The sequence below is a fragment of the Saimiri boliviensis genome, chromosome 1 (genome assembly GCF_048565385.1).
Source record: "Saimiri boliviensis isolate mSaiBol1 chromosome 1, mSaiBol1.pri, whole genome shotgun sequence".
Taxonomy (NCBI): domain Eukaryota; kingdom Metazoa; phylum Chordata; class Mammalia; order Primates; family Cebidae; genus Saimiri; species Saimiri boliviensis.
The window spans coordinates 286,624,198-286,643,642 of NC_133449.1; the positions used below are offsets into that span (position 1 = coordinate 286,624,198).

At 43.1% G+C, this 19,445-nt stretch overlaps 1 pseudogene; it reads right to left on the reverse strand.

Moving 5' to 3' along the window:
* Positions 1 to 11,906: 11,906 nt before the first annotated feature.
* LOC101051949 (selenide, water dikinase 2-like) lies at positions 11,907 to 13,408 on the reverse strand (annotated as a pseudogene).
* Positions 13,409 to 19,445: the final 6,037 nt, after the last annotated feature.

The following is a 19,445-nucleotide window of genomic DNA, read 5'->3' on the forward strand; positions in this document are numbered from 1 at the left end:
GCAAACTCGTCAGTAATCATTTCCTGCAGGGTCTGTTTCATTTGTGTTGTGTTGTTTTGGTTTGGTTTGGTTTGGTTTTTGAGACAGGGTCTCCCTCTGTCCCCCAGACTAGAGTGCCCTGGCACCTCATAGCTCACTGCAGCCTCAAACTCCTGGGTTCAGATGATCCTCCCACCTCAGCCTCCTGAGGAGCTGGGACCATAGTAGCATGCCACCAGACCTGGCTATTTTTTTTTTTTTTAATTTTTTAGTACATATGGGATCTCCGTATGTTGACCAGACTGGTCTCAAACTCCTGGCCTCAAGTGATCCTCCTGCTTCAGCCTCCCAAAATGCTGAGATTACAAGCATGAGCCACTGCATCTGGCTTCCTAGGTTTGTTCATAAATGCGGCAATAAAAATTATATCATGAATACTAGAGTCAAGGGGAGAGTTATAGGTCGAGTTAGCCATTGCCAAACACGTAAGTTAATAAAGATTTTGGAGTTTTCAGTAAATAAGTTTTCAGTAAATAAGATAGCCTGTAATTAAGAATTAGTAAGGAGAGAAGACACAATCCACATGTAAATGATATTAAATGTGCCCACATTTTGGATTTTGATGACTTAAACTTGTATACCAACTATCTACAACTGCACCTTGCTGTTCTTTGAAAGCCAGCATACTCCTGTGTCCAGGTCTTTACTCTGGGGAAAGAGCTTTACAGGCAGAGGAAACAGTGAGCAGAGAAAAGATAATCTGCCCACAAGAGTGTGTACAGTTGTAAAGCAGCTGTTCATGCTATGGAACTGATTTCCAAACCTGAGTGGAAAGCAGAGATCCAAAGCACTGCACGAGGCCAAACAGTAGGCCCCACAGGGAAGGCACAGACCCAGAGGCAGCTCTGAAGTCCTGTTAGGTGGACCAAGTTTGAGCTTAGTTACCTTAGAGATAACAGAATCGCTTCCAAGTAATTATCTTCTCCAGGTGTGGTGGCTGACACTTATCATCCCAGCACTTTAGGAGGCTGAGGCAGGTGGATCACCTGAGGTTGGGAATTCAAGACCAGCCTGGCCAACATGGCAAAACCACATCTCTACTGAAAATACAAAAATTAGCCTGGCATGGTACTCCAGCTACTCCAGAGGCTAACGCACAAGAACCCAAGGAGGCGGAGGTTGCACTGAGCTGAGATCTTGCCACTGCACCACAACCTAAGTAACAGAGCATGACCCTGTCTCAAAAAATTATTATTATTATTATTTTTATTTTCATATAGAGAAAGAGTACATTAAGGGAACTTTAAAGCTGAGAATCATTCATCTTCATCCTCAACCCATCCCACTCTAAGAAGGACATGAAGCAAAAGCACTAAATTATAATATAATAGATTTTGGTTAAGCATGAAAAACTTTGGGGGATTATTCATGAATAAAAATAGGAAATAATGAGAAAGCCTTTGCTCTGCTTAAAAAGAAACCTCTGGGCAGAAATAGAACACCCTTTTGGTTAGTCCTTTAAACTCCAATCGTAAATAGAACATGCCTTAGGGATAAGAGCTGAAATCAGATGGTGTAGTTCTAGCACTGCAATTGTCTCAGGAGGCAACGTTTCCAGAGATCTCCTTCAGAAAATTCCCTATCTCTGGAGAGTGAAAGGGGAATGAGGGTTGAAAAATTATGTGTTGGCCACAATGTTCAGTGTTGGGGTGATGGTTACACTGAAAGCCTAGACCTCACCACTGCATGATATAGCCATGTAGCCAAACTGCCCTTGCAAAGGTAAAAAGATAATTTTTTAAAAACTACCTACCTCTCTCTCCTGAAGGAGACTATGGACAGAATGTGTATGTCTCCCCACAAGAAATTCATCAAGCCCTAATGCTCAATATGATGTTATTTGGAGGTGAGGTTTTAGGGAGGATTGCTGTGTAACTTACGGTAGGGTTATATCCTCATCAAACCACCATGAGTTAAAAATATCATTAAGTCAAAAATACAATTAATCAGCCAGGCACAATGGCTCATGCCTATAATCCCAGCACTTTGGGGGCCCGAAGTGTATGTGTCACTTGAGGCCAGGAGTTTGAGATCAGCCTGGCCAACATGGCAAAACTCTGTCTCTTCTAAAAATACAACAAATTAGACAGGTATGGTGGCACATGCCTATAATCCCAGTTACTTGGGAGGCTGAGGCATACGAAGCACTTGAACCCAGAAGGCAGAGGTTACAGTGAGCTGAGATCACACCACTGCACTCCAACCTGGGTGACAGAGCGAGACTTTATCTCAGAAAAAATAATAATTTTATATATATACACACACACACACACACACACACACACACGCACACACAATCCTTCTAACCTACTCAATATAACTTAGCCTAGCCTACCTTCTATGCTCAGAACACTTACATTAGCCTACAGTTTGCAAAATCATCTAACACAAAGCCTACTTTATAATAAATTGTTGAATATCTCATGTAATTAATTGAGTATAGTACTAAAAAGTAAAAAGCATGTGGTTGTATGGATACTCAAAGTACAGTAGAACTACCACACCACTGAAAAGTCAAAAAGTCATAAGTTGAACGATCGTGAGTTGGGAACCATCTGTAATTAGGTCATGAGTGTGGAGTCCTCATGAATGGGATTAGTGTCTTTATAAAAAGAAACAGAGTGAGAATCTTTCTGTCTACCATGTGAGAATACATCAAGAAGTCACTAATCTACAAACCAGGAAGAATGTCCTCACTAGGAACTGAATCAGCCAGCGCTTTGATCTTGGACTTCCCAACTTCCATGACTGTGAGAAACAGATGGTTAAGCCATCTGCCCACGATGTTTGTTACAGCAGCCTGAAATGAGTAAGAGGCGAAAGCCAGTTATCACTTTAGTAGTGAACGTAGGGTCCCAACTCCTCAAATGAACCTTCCCTTAGAACAGAGGAAATTTGTACCTTCCACTTAATTTCTGTTTACAACCCCAGCTATTTGGCATAGACACAGGTACAGAAGAAACAAAGTCAAGGAATTCTTCAAAACCTCAAGTATACTCACCTAAGAGCAGAAAAATCCAGATACAGAAACTGATTACAATGCATTCACCCTACCCATTGCTCAAGTACAAATTCATTTGTTATATGCTACCTTTGGGATTTTTCTCCTCCAATATCTAGGCAGGAGAGAAACATTTAATTAATCTTAAAGCTTCAAAGTGCTTTGCAGTGTGGAAAAGGTCACAAAGAATACCAAAAATTTTCAGCAACCACTTCAAACATAGATAGAAAATTAAGTTGGTTTTGTCAACTTCAGATAGAAAGGCATAGAAGTAATCCCAAGGCTAGTAATCTCTTGTGTTTTGTTGTTTGTATTTTCTACCAAGGTTAGCTATGATATAAAAAAAAAAATAGAAGCAATTCAAATATTTCACAATGGGAGGATAGTTTGGTAAATTACAGCAAAATTAATCATCATCATAACTAACAACTATTAAGAGCTTATTTTGTGACAGGCACTGTGCTATGCAATTTAGATGCATTACCTCATTTAATCTGCACGATAATCTCCATTTCACATGTAACTAAATTTGAGACACAAAGACATTCTGGAAATTCCCTGAGACTACAGAACTAATAAGCAGGAGTCTGAATATAAACTGAGGACTCCAGGATCCTTTTTTTTAAGCACTACACAATGCTACTCTGTGGTCAGATGTGTTCTCTCTCAGAAGGGAATTATTAGTCTCTAAGAGAGGCCAGGCACGGTGGCTCACACCTGTAATCCCAGCATTTTGGGAGGCCGAGGCAGGTGGATCGCCTGAGATCAGGAGTTTGAAACCAGCTTGGCCAACATAGTGAAACCCCATCTCTACTAAAAATACAAAAGATTAGCTGGTCATGGTGGCATGTGCCTGTAATCCCAGCTACTTGTAGGTGAACCCGGGAGGCAGAGGTTGCAGTGAGCTGAGATCGCACCATTGTACTCCAGCCTGGGTGACAGGAGCGAAACTCTGTCTCAAAATAACGAAATAGTCTTCAGGAGAGTTAGATGTGTAAACTAACGTAACTACAATACCCTGTACTAAGTGCAATGGCAGAAGTCCAGTATCTAGGAAGGCCTCCCAAATAAAGTAATACATGCACTACATTTTGAGGATCAGATTGGAGACAAGGAGGAAAGAGTAAGTGAGGGCATTCCCAACAGAACAAAAACTGTGTGCAAAGGTCCAGGGGAAGCCTTCGGGGATGTGATTGATAACTTGTGAGCTTGTGGCCAGTGGCACTGTGCTGGAATATTCCAGAAGGGTGTGGCTGAGGGTGAGGCTAGAGATAGAGGCCTAATCATGAGTGCTCTGCCCCCTGGCTAACAGGTCTTAGCGAGACCCAGAGCCAGACTTGACGGGTCGAAAAGGTTCATGTTAGAAAGAATGCATTTCAGAACTGTGGGAGAGGGACTCAGAGGGATCAAAGTGGAGGCAAAGAGATGTGTCAAGAAATTATGGCAACAGTGCAGGTGAGGGACGATAAGGGCTCAAATAAAGCAAGGGATTATAGGCAGGAGATGGTTAGCTCAACAGATGCACAGGAAATAGAGTCAGTTAGACATGGAGAATAATCGCTGGTGTGAGGAAGGGTCTATCTAAATGGCCTTCCAAAATGCAGCCTCAGATCTCAGCACTGATAGTTAGGATCTCTGGTTGAAATAGTGGAAAAGGAAGAAACCTGAGGCTGATCTGTCAGCTTAAGTGCCTATAGGACATGCAGGAATAGATGCTCGGGAAGGCCTGGGGCTTTTAGAAGTGGTAGCACACTTTAGCACTCATAGACCTTCATACTCAGCTTTCCAGGAACATTCCTAAGAAAGCATGACTGCGCTTTATCTAAACAAATGAAGTTAAAGTACAGCTGAAAACCCCAAGTTATGCATAAAACAAACATAACGAGACTCTGAAAGGTGATTAAATGGAGGCAAACTGACGAGGGCCCTAGAGACCTAAGGATGGCACTATGACAAGTTCCCTTGGTTTTCTTTTTGCCTCACTCATCCCAGCCATGGTGCCAGAGAAGCCAGCAACTGAAAAACAGTAACAGGTGCAGACTAAAAATGCCCCCAAGAGAAGCTACTGCTTCTAGCTGAAGAACAAGGCAAGGTATGGTGAGGCGTGGTGGCTCACACCTATGATTCCAGCACAATGGAAAGCCAAGGTGGGTGAATCACTTGAGGGCGGTGGATCACTTAAGGTCAGGAGTTCGAGACCAGCCTGGCCAACATGGTAAAACTTCATCTCTACTAAAAATACAAAAATTAGTGGGATGTGGTGGCACGCACCTGTAATCCCAGCTACTCAAGAGGCTGAGGCAACAGAGCCACTTGAATCCAGGAAGCAGAGGTGGCAGTGAGGTGAGATCGTGCCACTGCACTCCAGCCTGGGCAATAGAGTGAAACTCCACCTCAAAAAAGGAAAAAAAATAGAATAAGGAAAGGTACCACATAGAAAGACAGAAAACTTCTGGACGATAACCACTCTACCCCAGCCACACACCACAGAAAAATAGAGCCCCACTTCCTCCTCCATCAGCAAAGGGCAGGAGGGGATCCTGGAATTCCACCCTCTCCCCAATGTAACAATCATGCCTCACTCTATCTCTTCCATTATTATGAAAGATGAATGAGTGGGGAGCCAAGATTCTCACCCTCACCAGCAAAGAAAAACCCCTTCATGGTGTCTGTGGAGGCCATATGGATATCTTGGATTCCACTTCTACCCAGAGGGAATAAGGCATCCCTCCTCCTCCCTAGCTGTATTTAAAGGGTTTGGGAAGCCAGAAATCTTACCACCATCTATTGGTAAGCACCCCTCAAACAGTGTCAGTGAAGGCCACATGGGGAGCAATAGTGAGACATTCCTCTCCTTCCCAACCAGAGTGGTGTCAGCTGAGGTCTACAAGGAGCCTGAAATCCACCTCCGCCCAGCAGTAATGGGGGTCCCTCCCCTGAAGTCATAAAGGAAATTAAGTGAGGAACCTAGATTTTCACCACCCCACCCACCCCCGGCACCCCTGGCAGTAACAAGGCAGTGCACTCTTTCCCTGTAGCACATGTCAGAGGAAGCTTGCTACACAGAAGATTTAGGTAAGGACCAGAGTCACATGATTTAACACACAAAATATCCAGGGTAAAATACAAAATCACTTATCACACCAAGAACCGGGAAAATCGTGTATTAAACAAGAAAAGACAGTCCACAGATGCCATCACCAAGGTAACAATGATGTTAGAATTATCTGATAAAAAATTTAAATCAGCCATAATAAAAAGCTTCGACATACAATTACGAAAAGCATTCTTGAAGCAAAAGAGGAAAGAGAAAATCTGAGCAAATAGAAGATATAAAGAAGAACCAAATATAAATTTTAGAACTAAAAATACACAAAAACCAAACTGAAATCTACAAAAGACAAAATAAAGTCTCAATAGATGACAGAGAAAAGAAAAAGGGAAAGGACAGAGAAAAGAATCAGTGAACTTGAGGACAGAACAATAGAAATTGGCCAGACCCTGTGGTTCACACCTGTAATCCCAACACTTTGGGAGGCAAAGGCAGGCCAGTCACTTGAGGTTAGGAATTTAAGACCAGCCTGGCCAACATGGTGAAAACCCATCTCTACTAAAAATACAAAAATTAGCCAGGTGTGAGGGTACACACCTGCAGCCCCAGCTACTCAGGACACTGAGGGAGAAGAACAGAAATTAACCTAAATAACAGAGGAAAAATAAAAAACTAACTGAAAAAAAAAGAACAAACTCAGGAACCTATATGACTATAACAAATAAATCAAACACTCAGGTCATTTGAGTCCCAGAAGGAGAGGAGAAAGAAAATAGGCTAAAAAAGTATCCAAAAAAAGGTGGCTGATGAGATAGCTGAATAGTAACAACTCTGGTCTGCAGCTCCTAGCAAGATCAACACAGAAGACAGGTGATTTCTGCATTTCCAACTGAGGTACCCAGCTTATCTCATTGGGACTGATTAGACGGTAGGTGCAGCCCACAGAGCGTGAGCTGAAGCAGGGTGGAGCATCACCTCACCTGGAAAGTGCAAGGGGTCAGGGAACTCCCTCCCCTAGCCAAGGGAAGCCGTGAGAGACTGTGCCATGAGGCATGGTGCATTCTGGCCCAGATACTATGCTTTTCCCACAGTTTTCACAACCCACAGACCAGGATATTCTCTTGGATGCCTACACCACCAGGGCCCTTGGTTTCAAGCACAAAACTGGGTGGCCATTTGGACAAACACCAAGGTAGCTGCAGAAGTATTCTTTTCATACCCCAGTGGTGTCTGGAATGCCAGTGAGACATAATTGGTCACTCCCCTAGAAAGGGGGCCGAACCCAGGGAGCCAAGTGTCTAGCTCAGCAGATCCCACCCCACGGAACCCAGCAAGCTAAGATCCACTGGCTTGAAATTCTCACTGCCAGCATATCATTTTGAAGTCAACCTGTGACTCCTGAGCTCGGTGGAAGGAAGGGGCATCGCCATTACTGAGGCTTGAGTAGGTGATTTTCCCCACACAGTGTAAACAAAGCCACTGGGAAGTTAAAACCACAGCACAGCAAAGCCGCTGTAGCCAGACTGCTTCTCTAGATTCCTCCTCTCTAAGGAGGACATCTCTGAAAGAAAGGCAGCAGCCCCAGTCAGGGGCTTATATATCAAATTCTCTGGGAGAGAGCACCTGGGGGAAGGGGCAGCTGTGAGCACAGCTTCAGCAAACTTAAATATTCCTGCCTGCTGGCTCTGAAGAGAGCAGCAGATCTCCCAGCACAGCACTTGAGCTCTGTTAAGGGACAGACTGCCTTCTCACATGGGTCTCTGACACCCATGCCTCCTGACTGGGAGACACCTCCCAGCAGGGGTTGACAGACACCTCATACAAGAGAGCTCCAGCTGGCATCTGTTGGGTGCCCTTCTGGGAGAAAGCTTCCAGAGGAAGGAACAGGCAGCAGTATTGGCTGTTCAGCAGCCTCCACTGGTGATACCCAGGTAAACAGGGTCTGGAGTAGACTTTCGGCAAACTCTAGCATACCTGCAGCAGAGGGGTCTGACTGTTAGAAGGAAAACTGACAAGAAGGAATAGTATCAACATCAACAAAAAGGACATCCACACAAAAACCCCATCCAAAGGCCACCAACATCAAATACCAAAGGTAGATAAAGCCACAAAGATGAGGAAAAACCAGCACAAACAGGCTGAAAATTCCAAAAACCAAAATGCTTATTCTGCACATATATTCCAAAACTTAAAGTATAATTTTTTTTAAGTATTAAGAATATAATAACTAAAAATTTCCCAAGTTTGGTAAAAGACACAACTTAAAGTTTGGTAAAAGTTACAACTTCCCAAATTTCCCAAAATTTTCCAAATTTGATAAAAGACACAACTTAAAGAATGATAAAGCTATGTCAATTCTAGACAGAATAAGCCTAAAGAAATCAGTGTTAAAACACATATTAGTTAATCTTCTAAAAACTAAAGACGGCCAGGCACAGTGGCTCATGCCTGTAATCCCAGCACTCTGGGAGGCTGAGGTGAGTGTATCACTGGAGGTCAGGAGTTCAAGACCAGCCTGGGCAACATGGTTAAACTCCGTCTCCATCAAAAAAACACAAAAATTTTCAGGGCGTGGTAGCACCTGATTGTAGTCCCCAGCTACTCGGGAGGCTGAGGTAGGAGAATGCCTTGAACCTGAGAGGCAGAGATTGCAGTGAGCCTAGATTGTGTCACTGCGTTCCAGTCTGGGCAACAGAGCAAGACTCCATCTCAAAAGAAATAAATACATACATATACATACAGACATACTAAAGGTAAATAAATAATTCTTGAAATCAGTGAGAGACAACTAAAAGACAGATAGTAGCCAAGAGGATTTTTTAAAACGTTACCCAACTATATGCAAGAACATTATGGAGTGGGAAAAAAAAGTCAGTCTCAAGAGGTCACATACCATATAATTCCATTTATACAACAATCTCAAAATTAGACATCGTAAAGATGGAGAACAGATTAATGGTAGCTGGGGACTAGGAATAGTGAGGGGAAGAGGAAATGATTATAAAGAAGTAGCATGAAGAAGATCTTTGTGGTGATGGAGTAGTGCTATATCCTGGTTATGGTGGTGGTCACATAAATCTACACCTGTGACAAAATACCAAAGTCAATTTGCTGGCTTTGATAGCATAGTATAGTTATATAAGATATAACCATTGGATAAAGAGGACCCAGGGCTTCTCTGTACTGTCTTTGCAGGTTCCTGAGAATCTACAATTATCTCCAAATAAAAAGTTTTAAATTTTTCATACAACTACATATAAACACACATACATATACACACATACACAGAGAAAGAGAGCTAGAACAAAATTGCACATAGAAATGAGTTACCAGATCATATTTGGCTTTAGTACATTTTTCACTTTATTTTAGGAATGTGCTTTATTATAGAAATGTCTACATTTATTAAAACTTATTGCACTTCAATGAAATAATGGAACTATACTCTGTAATTCTACCTGGAAGGAGGTGGATATTTTTCATTTTCCACAACTTGCTTTTTACAGACCTTGTTTGTATCTTTGGCTCCACTTTTTTCTAACTCTGTTACCTTCTCCAAGCTTCAGCTTCTTTATCTAAAATGGAATTAAGGATGCATACCTCCTGCTTTACTTTTATTAGTAGTAAAATTCTTCTTGGCCAGGCACGGTGGCTCACACCTGTAATCAGAGCAGTTTGGGAGGTCGAGGTGGGAGGATTACCTGAGCCCAAGAGTTCTAACCTGCCTGGGCAACAGAGGGAGACCTCTATCTCTGCAAAACAGTTTTTCAAAAAAAAAAAAAAAAAAACTGGGTATAGTGGTGTGTGCCTGTAGTCTCGGCTACTCTAGAGGCTGAGGTAGAAGGATCACTTGAACCCCAAAGATTCAGATTACAGTGAGCTGTGATGGGTCTCAAAAAAAAAAGAATAAAATAAAATAAAATGTCTTGTTGTATAAAATGATAGAACATCAACTGGCAAAACCAGAATTTATGGAATAGCAAAATGTTACCTGATTTGAAGGACCCCTATATATTCCCAGTATTTTAAAAGTGCCTAGAAACGCCAGAAATCTAATACCCAGGAATGACCCCATCCCATCCCAGCCTGCAAAGTTAAGAGTTTGGAGATTATCTCACTCATATCAGCAAACAGTAGGAAACTGAAGCATTAGCAATGAAAAATGAAAGGAGGGCAATTTGAGAGAGAGCTTGATGATGAATTGAATGTCAGGAATAAAAGTGAGGGAGAAAAAAGAAAGAATGACATACAGATTTCTGGCTCAGGATAAGATAGTTGCCCTTCCTGAAGATAAGTCAAACAAGTGGGCTGTTTGGGGGCAAATGTAATAAGCCCTCCTGGGGACATGTCTAACTTTATGAGTCTGGATATGCAGATAAAGAGCTACAAGAGAGACTGCGGTAGAGAAGTTGATCTGAGAGTTACTGGTATGCCAGTCGAAGCAGTGGCATCAGTGAGGCACCCAGGAAGAATACAGAGTGAAAAGTGCAAAGCACAAGAGAAGCACCTGGAAGAAGACTGAATCACATCATGGACAGGAGAAGAGGTCCCTGAAAAGGCAACACAAAAAGAGCAGCCAGAAAGGAAGGAGACAATTGGGAGGAAGTGACGTCAGGGAAGCCAAAGGAAGAAGGAGAGCGATGCGGCCGGGGGACCAATGTCCCAGATGGCTTGGATAAGATGGGATGCAAAGCTCCACTGGATTTGACCTTTGGAGATCAGTGGTGTGGGGCAGCAGACAGGTGACAGCAGGTTGGGTAGTGAATGGAAAAAGAACAAGCAAAGCCGATAAATGCAGAGGGTGCTCTTTAGAGTGGTGGTTCTCAAAATGTGTCCCCAACCATCAGCGTCACCGGGGAACTTGTTAGAAATGCACATTCTTGGACGCTACCTCAAACCTATCAAATCAGAAACTCTGGAGATGAGGCCCATGAATGTGTGCTTTAACAAGTTCTGTAGGTGATTCTGATGCACACCAAAGGTTGAGACATACAGATCTAGAAGAAGAAAGAGAAGCAACTGTTGGAGAAACAAGGAAGATAGTCAAAGGAGGGTTTTATGTTCCAAAATGGAAGAAATTTTGTTTTTTTAGCTAGAAATTACTCTTTATTGATTAAATCACCAGAAATTTTCAGCACAAGATTTAACATCTTAATGACCACCAAGGCCTGGGCTCTAGGGCTCTCTCTGCCTCTTCCAGTCCTTGATGGGCTGCAGAGGGAGAGACGTAATTAACAGAGACCAAGTCAGATGGTTGCAGGTCCTCCTTTCCAAGTTTTTGAACAAGCTGTCGAATCATGTCCAGAGCAGGAAAGAACCAGTACTTCAGAAAAATCTTATACAGAATTTGACATTGCATTATAAGATCTCTCATAACAATTTAGATTCATCAATAGTTCTGTCACAAACTCATTTGCTTCAGATCTAAACGTTTTTCATTGTGCAATTTACTTTTTGTGTGTGTATGCAATTTCAGTAAATAATCTCACTCCCTGTGTGGAAATTAATCAAACCAATGCAAAGAAAAATCCCTCAAACTGGAATAGCCTCATCCTACTTTGGAAAGAGGAAACAAGTTTTTCTGCTCCTCTTCTACCCGTGTCTACAGATGTCCCCACAAAGTTCAAAAAGTTACTTCTGGCCTTGGAATGCACACACAGGCAACTTTTGATGGGCTAATTTATATTACCTAGAAAGGGCAATTGCAACCATATGCAGGTAGCCTTCTTTGGAAATTTCTAAAATCAACTTTTGAGAATTGTCCATGATTGTTTACAAAGGCCCTAATCTCTGCACAACTTCTACCATTTCATTTCATGAACTAGGCTCTGAGGATAAATTGGAATGTGCAGAAGAAGAGCAGTGGTGCCGGGCGCAGTGGCTCAAGCCTGTAATCCCAGCACTTTGGGAGGCCGAGGTGGGTGGATCACAAGGTCAAGAGATCGAGACCATCTTGGTCAACAAGGTGAAACCCCGTCTCTACTAAAAAAATACAAAAAATTAGCTGGGCATGGTGGTGCGTGCCTGTAATCCCAGCTACTCAGGAGGCTGAGACAGGAGAATTACCTGAACCCAGGAGGCAGAGGTTGCGGTGAGCCGAGATCGTGCCATTGCACTCCAGCCTGGGTAACAAGAGCGAAACTCCATCTCAAAAAAAAAAAAAGAGCAGCGGCAGTGGCCACATGAGGTAGGACCTCAATAACTCCAGGCTTGTCAATGACCCAGGCTGTCTGGTTTCCCTTTTCCACAATGCCAGCGATCCACCCTTGGTGACCCTCTCTATACTTGGAAGATCTGATTTCAGAACAAAAGTGATCCACCTATTCTTTTGGAAGACAAATCAATAATCCTCTTGAGGTTTCAGCTGAGGTTCCCTGAAGAAGTCAAAACTGCCCACTGGTCTTGCTGATGGCAGCCATCTTGGCAATGACTGGCAGATTATGAGTGACAAAGGACACATCATTTCTTTGCTGTTTTGCAAGATTCTGAGAGTGTCCTGGAATACCAAAGCCTGTGATACCTGTGGCCGCATGGGCATTGACTGTGTGCATTAATCCAGCAGCAGTTTGGATGAGGGTGGCCATATTTAACATGGCTTCCTGATAGGCCAGCTCTACCTATTCTCCAGAGACCACCAACTTCACCTCCTTCCCTCTTTCAGGATTATCCAGCCATTGGTGTGCATTGACAGCAACTTGGGTTCCTAAGGGTTTAGCACAAGCACATCCCCAACAGTGGCATTATTAAGCATTAAGTTGCCACAGTGGGAACCCCACCGATAAGCCAAGAGGTGACCACCGTTTGTCCACCTGTCACTGTAGTTCCTTCCTCCTCAGAAGCTGTCCCAAAAGCCTTTGATCATGAGTGGCATTATCTTTTCCCGTTCCTCCTCACTCATACTCTGGCTAACATCAACATGTTGTCACCTCAGCAATGACCATGGCCCAGAGGTCCCTTAGCACTTTGGCACAAGCTGTGCACCCCATCATGTAGGAATCCTCCATCAAGGAGTAGAAGAAGTCTGTGGTCTGCACCTGTGACAGGTCCTCATGTCTCAGGGGAATGACGCAAGAGTCCATCCCAATGCCCTGAGCGGAAGGGCTGGGCCAGGGCCCACCCCCTCTGGTAGGCGGGCTTCGTGGGCAGCTTGTCCCAGCTGGGTGTGGGCCGTGTCAGGCCCGCCAGGAATTTGGGTAGTGCCTCCTGCAGGTCCTTGCAGCCTCAGTCCTTCCTGCCAGAGACGCCGTCAGTCACCAGCTCAGGCTGAGGCCCCATGCCTGGGGCTGGAAGGACTGGGAGCTCGAGAAGGCCCGACCCAGAGACGAGGCCGCGGAGCCGAGAAGACTTCCGCCGCTGTCATGCCGCCGTAGCGTGCAGCAGTGGCGGCTTCCGGCCGCTCAGGGGCTTCCGGCGTCCCAGGGGCTTCCGGCGTCCCAGGGGCTTCCGTCATTGCCCCAGCCCGGCGGGCCTGAGGAGAGGGGAGAAGAGGACAGGGACCTTTTAGTTTCCACTCAGGTTAATATGAACTGACAGTCAAATATCTCCCGCAGAGATTCTCCAGCACCGCTCTGGACACCCTCTCGTCCACACCACGCCTCCCTGGCCTTCCTCCAAAATGGGAGCGGTTTTTAATATGCTTGCGTGGTATGAAGAAAAGAGCCAGTATTTAAAGAAATTGGATCTACAGAAAAGGGGAGATAAGTGTTGGAGCCAACTTTTGGGAAACCCAGAAATTGATGTTGAGTGTTTTGAGATAGGAAGTCCAAGGAGCAGCCTAGGAATTATGTCCCGGCCTCCGTACCCGCCTGTTGATGAGGCAAAGCAGGGATGATAGGATACCTCTGTTCTGACATGTCTGCTTCTGATACTTCACCCACTGCCTCCTCCAAGATGCTCTGTATTTTCATTTACTAGTGTGACTAATATCTTCAGGCACTAAGGAATATTTCAGGTCATCTGACCTTTGAAGGCTAGGCAGGCCCACTGCAGGTTAACAGTTCACCTAGCCCGTGTCCCAGGGCTATTCAGAGCATGTGTGTAACTCCTGTCTATTCAGGTGCCCGGGAGCAGGGATTGAATTTGCTGGCGACCATGTGGGCTCCAATGCCTGAGCCAGGAAGGGCAGTGTTCCCAGGCCAGGGGCAAATCAGAAGGGGATGTTTGGAGCTTTTTCCAAACAAAGTAGGTAGGAGACACTTGTCCAGCAACTTCAACAAAAACAATATTCCACGTTCTAGGGTGATTCAAATGTCAAATACAGACAAAATTTTAATGGAGGGGGAAAAAGAAGACATTTGTCTGGCAGGGAAAAAAAAAAAAAAAAAAAAAGAGGCTGCTGGTTATGACAGCTACCATTGGTAATGTTTATTTTGTTTTTCCTTTGGTTGAGCTGGTCTGCAAAGACCTGGCGCACCCACACCAGAGACAGCTGCAAAACAAGTGTCTGTACAAGGGACCTACAAGGAGTCTCAAAGATTTTTAACTTTCATTAACCCCAGTTCAGATTTTCTTTTTCTTAAAAACATGGTGCTCAATCTTTGTGGTCAAAGCCTTAGGCCGACAGCCTTTAATAAAGAAGTCTAAACTCTGGATACCAAAAATAAACAGAACTACGCACGAAATCACATTCTCCTTTGAAAGTTGCTTTTGAAGGCCCAAGGGAGTACTATTAACATCACAGGAAAAGCTCAGCAATTAATTGCCTTTCTAAGGGCTTTTAGAATGTCTCCCAGAATTGACAGGGAAAGAAAACTAATGCCATATCAAGACATTAATTCGCAACACCAATTAGTTTACTTGAGTTCTTCTCTGATAGTAACTTCTGTTTATTACTAGCTTTGATGAAATGTGAGAATTGAAAAAAGAGTTTCTACCCCCAGCACCAACCTATGCACTGTGTAAATTCAACTGATATTGATCCTTTCTTTCCTATTCCACTTCAGGGAAAGTAAAGTAAAGTTTGGGGACTATTCATGGTAAGTATCCACATATACACACATCCCTGTGTATATACGTATCACACAGAAGGAATATACCTTACCTCTTCTCTTTATCCTTCTCACTTGGGAGGGAAAGGGCTAGGCATGTTGTCAGAAATCAGTATATCTGTGGGCACCAGATCGTTTCATACAGAAAAGCATCTTTTTCTGCCAGTGCTCCTGAGGCTGCACCACTGTTGGTTTTATTTTCTGGAAGTAGATCCACCAGATATTAAAGTGTTGTAATATAAATGTAATGAGTCATGACTAGCACTTTGGATACAGATAGAAGAGGATAGGGTGGAATGAGATGGGGTGACATAAGATGGGAGAGGATAGAATGAGGAGAGGAGAGGTGGGGAGGGGAGGGAGGGGACGGGAGGAGAGAGAAGAGGAGGAGAGGGGAGGAAGGGAGAGGAGAGGATGATTTGCATAGGAGAGAATGGATAGGAGAGGGTAGGATGGGATGGATTGAATCGGATAGGGTAAGAAATACCAGAACAAACCACAGGTAAGCAGGAGAGAACTGTTCTATGAAACTTTCATTTAAGTTTGACATGCAAGCGTGTGCTCACACACGCAACTGCAGTTGTGTTCTAAATCAAAATGTAAAATAAATCTTTCGTAATCAAAAAGGTTGATTCTAATTTGATAGTAGAAATTAGAGCTGGGCACAGCAGCTCATGTCTATAATCCCAGCACTTTGGGAGGCCGAGGCAGGCAGATCACGAGGTCAGGAGTTCAAGACCAGCCTGGCCAACGTGGTGAAATTTTGTCTCTACTAAAATACAATAGTTAGCAGGATGTGGTGGCACATGCCTGTAACCCCAGCTACCTGGGAGGCTGAGGCAAGAGAATTGCTTGAACCCAACAGGTGGAGGTTGCAGTGAGCCGAGATTGTGCCACTGTACTCCAGCCTGGGTGACAGGGTGAGACTCTGCCTCAAAAAAAAAAAAGAAAAGGAATGAAAAGAAATGAAGTTGATAATATAAATGAGACTTCTCCATCTAATCCCCAGTGATTGCCAGTTTTTCACCCATAAATAAAGAGCTGCTCACATTGGCTGGGCATGTCAGCAAAATACTAATTGTATGGTGTTCAGAGTGAGGATGAGCCCATCCGTGCTGAGCAGGGGCTTCTCCAGTTATGAATCTGGGCAGTGTGGCATCGCTGGGACACTGCGTAGCTAATAGGGTTTGGATGTCTGTCCCCTCCAAATCTCATATTGAAATGTGAGGTGAAGCCTGGTGAGAGATGTTTGGGTCGTGAGGGTGAATGAATGGCTTGGTGCCCTTCCCATGGTAATGAGAGAATTCTCATTCCGTTAGTTCCTGCAAGAACTGGTTGTGTAAAAAAGCCTGGCATCTCTCATCATGTGACATACCTGCTCCCCCTTCACCTTCTACCTTGACTGTAAACTTCCTAAGGCCCTCACCAGAAGCAGATGCCAGCATTAGGCTTCTTATAAAGCCTGCAGAACCATGAACCAAAATAAATCTCTTTTCTTTATGAATTACCCAGCCTCAGGTATTCCTGTATAACAAAACAAAACACACTAGCCCTGGAGCCAAATGCTCTAGAGTTGAAGGGAGGTGAGAGCAGACAAATCATGGGACTTGTTTTCAAGTTTTCCCAGAAACAATGTGTCTAGGCCTGCCCATACCTCGTTCAACTCACACAGGCCAACACCTAAACACCCAGCCTTGGTCCAGCCTCTGAAGACCACCCAGGGACAAACTAATGAGCCCTACAGTTTGCATTTTCAATTTTAAATGATGTTTTAAGAAAACACTTAAGTATTACTTTCCAAGAAACTGGTTTCAAGAGGTTCAAGCACAAACACTCCAGTTTATGTCTTCATCCTCAATCAAGATGAAAGAAGCTAGTTTAAAAATTTTCCTTTCCATGAAGCAGATCTCAAACCCTGAGTTTTACCACCACAAGTTTAAGGCTTGCTGTGGTTGACCAGCATGACGCCCTTGCTGCTCCTTATGGGTCCTGCTCTGGTCAGCTCACTGGATATGCACTGTGAATACCTGGACTCACTTGACATTTGCACAAAATATGGACAATGCTGCTTTTTATTCAGGCAATAATATTGCAAAGTTTCTTTGTGCTTCTTAGAACTCAAGATAATTTTATTGTGAAAATAAAGATCAAAATATTTCAGCTTCCCCTTTCCCTTTCCTCTTCATGTACAATGATAGAGTTTGGAGACATAAAAACAAGCCAAGGGTTTTTCAAGGAATATCTGTCATAGTCAGGGTATATCAAAGCATCTTACTGGGTGCTTAATGTATTCATAACAACAGAACTTGTATTCTAAAGTTGCATTTGATAAAATGGAGCTTACACACCGGAAGAGATGCTCAAAATGGCTTTTCATGGGAAGAGGAAGAATTTATCTAATCCAAACTACATTTAACAAATAAATTAGATTAAATGTTTTCTTTTTCGTATTTCACTTTTCCTGAGTCCAAGTGACCAAGGAGTAATATCTAAGCTTAATATCAAATTTATTTCCTTCCTTATTGACTATGTATTACATTCATTCTCATTGCATTTGTTTTGTACTTTCTAGTGTATACTTATAAAATAACTAAACAAACTAAAGAAGTTACATTGAATCATATTTAAAATTATTTCAACTATGAAAAATATGAAGCAACAATGAAACTTTATATAAAATAAATATTGGGGCCAGACATGGTGGCTTATGCCTGTGATCCCAGCACTTTAGGAAGTCAAGGTGGGAGGATCGCTTGAGGCTGAGTTCAAGACCAGCCTGGGAAACATAGTGAGACCCCCATCTCTACAAAGCAACAACAACAAAAAATGAGCCAGGAGTGGTGGCACACATCTGCAGTCCTAGCTACTTGGGAGGCCAAGACAAGAAGATCACTTTAGCCCGGGAGTTTGAGGTTGCAGTGAGTTGTCATTATGCCACTGCACGCAAGCCTAGGTGACAGTTTGAGACACCCCTCTCTAAAATAATTAATAAGAAATAAAATAAATATTGGCTGACCAAATGCATATTTTACAGTTTTGTGACCATATTCTTTTTCACATTCTCTGTGTTCTAAAAGGAAACATACTTGTAAGTAAAGAATCCTTACTTATAGAAATTGTATTCAATTTAATTTATTTTTAAAATAAGCTTTCTTCAGAACTGAACACAGACGGCAAATTCTCAAAGGCCATTCCCCACATGACATTCTCCAGAACAAAGGTAAAGAATGAAGATAGTTGATTGGTGCAGATATTCTTTCTGTGCAGCCTTCATAAACAATAGGGAAGTTCTGTCCTAGAGTCTAGTACCGTGAGCTCATGTCCCTGTCAAAGCATTAGGAACCAAGAGAGCAAGGACAACCTGGCTTGGGCTTTCTCTCACTCCACAAGAAGGACTCCATTTAGAAGCTGGAGGCCAGACCATGCAGCCCAGGCCTTCAGGACTGATGCTGTTGACAGTGGGCACACTGAGCAACACCTCCAGATGATTCTGTTCAAACCGGAGGGGAGTTTTCACCACCAGTGGTAATGGTTAGTCTAATAGGTCAACATGGAAAGGCTACAGTACCCAGTACTTGATCAAACACTAACCTAGGTGTTGCTGCCAAGGTATTTTGTGGATGTAGTTAGCATCTACAGTCAGTTGACTTTAAAGAAAGGAGACTAAAGAAATTATCTTCAATAATCTGGGTGAGCGTCATCCAATCTGATGAAGGCCTTAAGAGCAAAACTGAAGTTTCCCAGAGGAAGGAAAATTCCACTTGTAGCCAGCAGCATCAGTTCTGGCATGACAGATTCCAGATGGCTCTTCCTAACAGCCTGCTCTAGGGATGTCAGACTTGCCAGACCCCACAATCACTGATTCTGTTTCTCTGGCTGAATCTTGACTGATACGCCAGTCTACTGGGTTTGGATGAAATCAACCCAAATTTATGTAGAAATAAAGGACTTCATTATACCCTAAATTTTAGTCAATTGCCAAATCTCAAAACGTAGGTTTTTAAAAACTTTAAAACACAAAGTAGCAGACATTTAAGATTATTTGCTACTATATCCTTAAATGCCATCTAGACGGGAGTTAGTAAAAATACACTCTATTGTATGACTAGTTCGTTACAATTTCTATCTAGTGTAAAAGACATCTGAAATGAGCATTTGCACCAGTTGGGTTTCCATTGTTGTGAGTTGGCTGCAGGCTTTCAAGGCAGAAAGGAACATATAAGGAATATGCTTTCTGAAACTCCTCCAAGACCAAAGTCATCTAAAATAAGTATGATTTAATGAATGCTAAAATGAGGTTGAAATTGGTTTTAGCCCATTTCCTAAATTGCAGCTGTTCTTATAATTCTACCTTACCTTCCTTATT